Source organism: Limulus polyphemus, unplaced genomic scaffold, assembly GCF_000517525.1.
Source record: "Limulus polyphemus unplaced genomic scaffold, Limulus_polyphemus-2.1.2 Scaffold480, whole genome shotgun sequence".
Classification (NCBI taxonomy): domain Eukaryota; kingdom Metazoa; phylum Arthropoda; class Merostomata; order Xiphosura; family Limulidae; genus Limulus; species Limulus polyphemus.
Window position 1 is genome coordinate 95,681 of NW_013666090.1, and position 6,455 is coordinate 102,135.

Sequence of the window (6,455 nt, forward strand, 5' to 3'; positions counted from 1 at the left end):
AGTTCTCTCTTACATTTCTTTATATATAACCTATATCCAATAGAAAGTCAAGGTTTTCATCTATCAAATGATGTATTGTATAATGTTGTATTCTGAACAGAATATCATCAATTTCACTCACAATACAAGATTCGTTCCAATGGAAAAGATAACGACTAGCAAGGATGAATTTGTAACGGCTCTTGTCGCATAGTTAGAAAGCCAGGAAAATTTGGAGGAAGAAGTGTTGATGAATAACCTCCACCTTGGACTCCAAAATCATTCTACATAAAAACAGGGCTATATGGTGGTTCCATAAATAAGACATGGGTAGGTGCACATTAGTTAACAGCACGCCTCTACCCAGAAGATCCCAACAACAGATGAGCCATGTCTGAAGGAAAAAGGAGCAAGAAAGACAATCTTGCCAACATGGAATACATAAGAGAGCAAGTATCCTTCTAAAACCCAGCAGGGGAGCAGGAAATAGAAGATGGATGGAGGATAGGTATCTCAGGAAGGTGGAGATGGGAAAATTGGGCTTGGGTAAATCTCACAGAAGTATCAGGGTCAGAATCCCACACCTGGTACAAAGTCTCTAAAAAAAGGTTTGAGAGTCAAGAAATGGAAAATCCAAATAATGGTATGCCAATGCGTAATTATCCGAGGTACAAGGGGGACAAGGAATGCTGACCCCAGAACATAACTGTGCTACAAACTGATAAGCATGGATCCAATAACTGGAGAGGGTGGGAAAAAGTAGTCAGAGGAAGGGGCAGAATGCAATAGGGAAGGAGAGGAGTCATAAGACATGGGGGACACAGACAAAAGGTAAAACACCTATGACACCATATCCATAAAGGCTGAAGTCAGTCTGAGGGCATCCACTGGTGGAAGACAGGATTGCACGGCAAAAGAAGGAAAGTGGAAAGAGGCTATCTAAATTGTCATCTTCTTGTCCAGGTTCACCAGGTAAAGAAATATCTGTTCTGGGATAAGGAGACACCACAAGCTGCATAATGGACTTCAATTAATGATGTATTAAATCCGAGACCTCCTCAGCTGAAAGTGTGGAACCAGAAGCCTGAGAAACTGCACGTTGGGGTAGTAGTAGTTAGCTTCTGTGGTAGTAGCAGTGATTTGAAATTCAAGATTCATAATTCAACTGAGAGTGAAAAAAATTAACAACCAACAGTAATTCAAATTTAATTGTAGAAAAAAATCTAAATCAAACACAAGCAAAATTTGAAACATATCTTTATGCTACAGTGCCTAATCAAGAAGTGAAGATTGGGTTCTACAGAATAGAGGGAGCCAGCTGTGCCAGGAGAATGTGTTGCACACCTATTGGTTGAGGGTGTTGCAAGCTTATTTGCTTGCTACATTGTAGCTGTACCATGTTAAACACATGGGGTAGGTGGTAGTATCGAAGCCAGTGGAGAGCAAAATATTTGTACATTTTGAGAGCAGCACTCAATGATAAAAGCTAATATGTGAGAAGTAAGGTATCATATTGGAATTGGGCCCTTAGAGGATGCTGATGGCAAGGTTTCTGTTGAAGGTTATAAGATGGCCAAGCTTTAAGTAATCTCTTTTTACCCAAGTGTTAGCAATATTCCTGACCCTTGAAATTATACTCATAATTCAAATTACAACATCCCACATGCATTACCTTGCATTTAGTATAATTAAATGCCACCTGCCATTTACTTGCTAAACTCACCAATAATTCAAATCCTTTTGTATGCAGCAGCATACTCCTCACAGTTAGCAACACTGAAAGCCTTAGTGTCCTCAGCAAATTGAAGTAATCTATTGACCATGCAACAGCACATTCTGATCCTTATAACTACAATATAAGTAAAAATGTAAGAAAAGTATATTTAATTAGCTATACTCATTACCAAATTAATTTTTAGTTTTAGTTTTACTCTAAGTAGATAGCTCATTCTGATTGAGCTAATATTAATTTAAGCACAATGAGCTTTACCACCACAATGTACAAACATTAGAAGTTTTTAACACAGTCAGAATTAGAGTACTATAAACATGCTGCTTCAAAATAGAACTTATTTGTATATGGTATAGAATCTATTGCTAAGTTAATTCGTTACTGTGGAGACCCAAATCTCAACAGATTGGTACACAGTGTGACAATTTTCAGAATATAATCACAGAATTCAACATCTTCAAACACCTTATCATGAAATAAAAAAGAATTCGCATATTGTGACTTTTGGTGTATTGGTCTACAGAAATTCAAAGATGCATTCCCGAATATATGTATACTTGAAGAAATGCCACTAACAAGTGTATATGCTGAAAGAAGATTCATCATACAAAACCTAATCAATCTGCTCTACGGAGCAATCTCATTATACCAAATGTGAAAAAGTTAGTTTCTAAAAGTAAAACTAGAAAGACCAGATATTCAAAATTTTGATTTGGCATTTTAAAAGTGATCCAGCTCTATTGATAAATGAATATTCCAAGTTTATAAAAAAAAGTTATACCTTTAACTTCTTCATACATATAAGATTAAGAACCAAATCAAATCAAAGTTAAGGCAACAGCGACTATGTTTTACCATCAGTTGCACAGTACAGTTTTTGTGACTGCAAAATTCTGGATTTACCATCAAATTAATAAAGTTTTAAAGATGTAAATTAATGTTTAACTATGTAGTACTCGGATACTTTAATCAACTACATGATGTATTTCATTTAACTCTATGCTGCTTGTGTGATGTAAGCTATTAGTTTGATCATAACATATAACATAAAAACAAAGACTGATCAGTGCAATTCATCTATTATGTAATCAACTACTTACCTATAAGCATCAAATAGTGCCATGATGAAAAATAACGAAGTAAATAAAATTACAGTTAAGTGTCTCAAAAATAATCATATAGTTGAAATTAGTGTTTCTGATTGTTTTCAATTGCTCCAAAAATCCAAATAATCACATATTGCCATTATGATTTCTCATTACTATTTTGATTAATTCATAGTTGTTCAATTTAATGTTTTTTTACAACTCACGTAAATAATCAATTAATACAATCATGTTTCCAATTATAACTATTTTTTATTATTGTAGCTGTTCAAGTTTCATGTTAGAATGATTATTAATGAGCCCAACAATTAATCAATTACCAAGTTCCACTGATGGCCCAGCTTTACTGATTAGTATTAAAATGTGTTCTTTACTTCCTCCAAGTTCTAGTAGTAGTATAGAAATAAATTAATACATATAACATATAGATAACACGCAACTGTCACTATAAGTATAATATTGTAAATAATTATATATCAATTTATTATTCATGATTACCACATTAAATATTTCATACTGACTTATACTAGTTATACTATAGTAACAGAAATTCAATTAGGCTACTCCATTGGTCAATATACGGAGCACTTAAAATAAGAGGGCTGTTCTTCGACTACTACTACTACTGTTAATTACTACTACTATTACCAGATGAAAGGGTTACAACTTACAAGGATAGGTTTAGATGTTTTCTTGAGAAAAGAAAGGGAGGTTAAATTAAAATATAAAGGGTGCACTTAAATCCTACTTTTATCAAGGGTGGATATGCAAGGGCACCCTTGACGGTTGAAATAAAAGAGTCTACTATAGAGATGATGAAAAATAAACTTACTTGACTTAAATTTAATATTAATGCTTTCCTATGATACAACGGTAACTAGTAAATAAAGTTCAAACCAACACCCGCCATAATTTGTGCTCAATAATGGAATGTGGTGACACCTGACGAATCTATTAGTAAGAAGGAAGGCATCATTTTTAAGGAACATAAAATACCCTCACACAACAAAGAAAATTTAGAAAAATACGTTGAGACACATTTAAAATGTTTATTGTTGTTGTTTTCTTTAGCGCCAAGTTAGACACTGGGCTATATGAGCTCTATCCACAGCGGGGAATCGAATCATGAATTTTAGTGTTGTAAGTCCGGAAATTTACAGCTGACTGACCGGGGAACAGATATTAATAACTGTTAAGGCTAAATATACAGGATAGTTACATGACTGATCGCAAAAATATTACCTATATCGGCTCACGTACTTAAAGTTGAATAGCTCAGTGATAGAGTGCAACTTTAAATTAATACGTACTGTATTTGCCGGTGTATAAGACGATACTTTTTACTCTTTTTTTAACCCTCGTCTTATACACAGGTTCAAAGATAGAGTTACAATAAGAACTCTTCGGTTAATAGCATATTTAACAAAAACTACGTTGCTCCTTTTATTTTTGTTTGCTTTTTTATTTAGTAAGTGCGTTGACACCATGCCACCTCCCCCCCCCCAGTGGCAGAGCGATATTTCTGCGGACTTACAAAGCTAGAAACCGGGTTTCGATACCTGTAGTGAGCAGAACACAGAGAGCCCATTGTGTAGCTTTGTGCGTAATTACAAACAAACTATGCCACCTACTGCGTTACAATAACATATTTGTAATTGTATCATTTGTCTTGATTCTTCAAAAATATAAGTTATGAATCTCACATACTAGTTACAAATTAATCATGCTATTTATGATCTGAAATGTATTGATCTCCTACGTCATAATGAAATATTGCTAATCATCATCATCATCAAGTGCCATGCTTTTTAGCGTAGACGATCATGTCCCTCCACCTTTCCTGGTCCCAGGCACTTCTGATTACATCAGTCACCCTCTCTTTGTGTAGCCAAATTGTTAAACTGTCCAGGATCTTCTCCTGCTGTCTACCTCTACTTCTTTTCCCAACAAATTATATTGCTAATATTATATCAAAAAAGTGAGTCTATGTAACGTACTAATACGTATCTGCTTGTTTGTTAATTTCCGGTACAAATTCTTTCCGAGGAGCTTCAGCGATACAAGTCCTTTCTTGATTAAACCAGGTTATTCTTTCTCGATACAAATTTTTAGTACACAGTAATTCCACAGTCAGAACATTTCTCATCACTTTAAACTTAACAACTTTTATAATATACGCTATAAATCACAGCGATTCAAAATCTCGATAACTTTGCTCTCTACGAGTGCAAAACACACTAGCTCGAAACAGAATCGTAAATTACCCGAAATTCATCGTGACTACTGTTTGCTTTATCATCCATTCATCGTTGTATCCGTTGGCTTTTCTTGCCAGGCTTATATACTAACAAAGAGGCTTCACCAAAATTCGAGGAGTTCCCTGATAACTGGAGAAACTCAGTCACTCATGCTCCAGCAGCGTCACGTGACTTCCGCTATTGTAACAGTAAGCTAAGTTTGTAAACATATTTTATAGTAGATTACTATATGTTAAGGTTTAGTAGTTTTTTTGTAATAGAAAAGGAGTTCAACTGTGAGGAAATCTTTGTAAAGTTGTTTGTTACATGTTTGTGACTTAAGTTATGCCACATTGAGCTGTTTGTAGCACCTGTAGAGCATAAAAAACACACTTGTGGTTGTACTGATTACTCCAGACCGCACTTTAGCACATTTAAAGATAACTTCTAAGAATTTCTTTACAAAAGTAACATCCAAGACTTGCTTGACAATAGAGGTCGTCCTATATACCGAACCTTAAAGAAATACACTTTATTTGCACAAAAAATCCAAGGTCATGTTATACACCGGCAAATATGGTAAGATAACATATTTTTGTCATTTAATTCTAACCTTTAGCTGTCTAACTATTGATTATCCGGTCTATATAATTTCAATGAAGTTGTTATCCATGGGCGAATGGGATCGCCAATACACCGGAAAATTCCCGATGGGCCGGCTTTTTATCGAAAGAAATTTGATTTTTGATTTTTTAAATAAAAACAAAAAATATCAGGGCCGGCCCTTAGGGTGGGTGACACGTGTCCCCACACAGAGCGTCCACCCCAAATGGCACCAAAATCGACATTGCAAATAGCAGTTCTTGTCAATTTTACAGGGGGCAGGAGCGCCGAATACAAAGTCATACAGGCCACAAGTTTTCCTAGGGCTAGCTCTATAAACAACTATTTAAATCAAACTTAATACGGTACACATTTTCCATTATCAGCTTGTAGCGTGAATGAGCGATAAAAGTTAATTACATTATTCTTTTAAAATTCTTTTTGTGTGAGTTAGTTTCGATTCATAGAATTTTGCCATCGCATAAGGATATACCTTCCTAAGATGTGTAATAACTGAAATAAACGTTGGATTGTAAATTTAAAAAATTGCGCAATGTATTTGTTTTTTAATTTGTGAGTTGTATGAATGGTACTAGTACATATTGTTGCGTCATCGAGTCTACATGACTACTGTGACGCAACGTTTCTAGAACTATAATGTATTTTGGCGAATGCTCTAGTGTTTGCTAGATGGGGTAGGCGGGTATATATAAGAGGGGACAACGTGACGCGGGAGGGTAGTGTGTGTGTAGACAGTGTGAAATTGATCTGTAGTCAGAAGTATTATTGACGTTCGTT

At 35.1% G+C, this 6,455-nt stretch overlaps 1 protein-coding gene across 1 annotated transcript in view; it reads right to left on the minus strand.

Annotated features, from left to right (window-relative positions):
- The window catches only part of LOC106458524 (set1/Ash2 histone methyltransferase complex subunit ASH2-like), a gene marked incomplete at its 3' end in the record, with an annotated part of 93,164 nt that extends 89,445 nt beyond the window's left edge, over positions 1-3,719 (minus strand). Inside the window, exon 1 of the mRNA XM_022384761.1 lies at positions 3,489-3,719. The remainder of the gene's footprint in view (positions 1-3,488) is intronic.
- Positions 3,720-6,455: the final 2,736 nt, after the last annotated feature.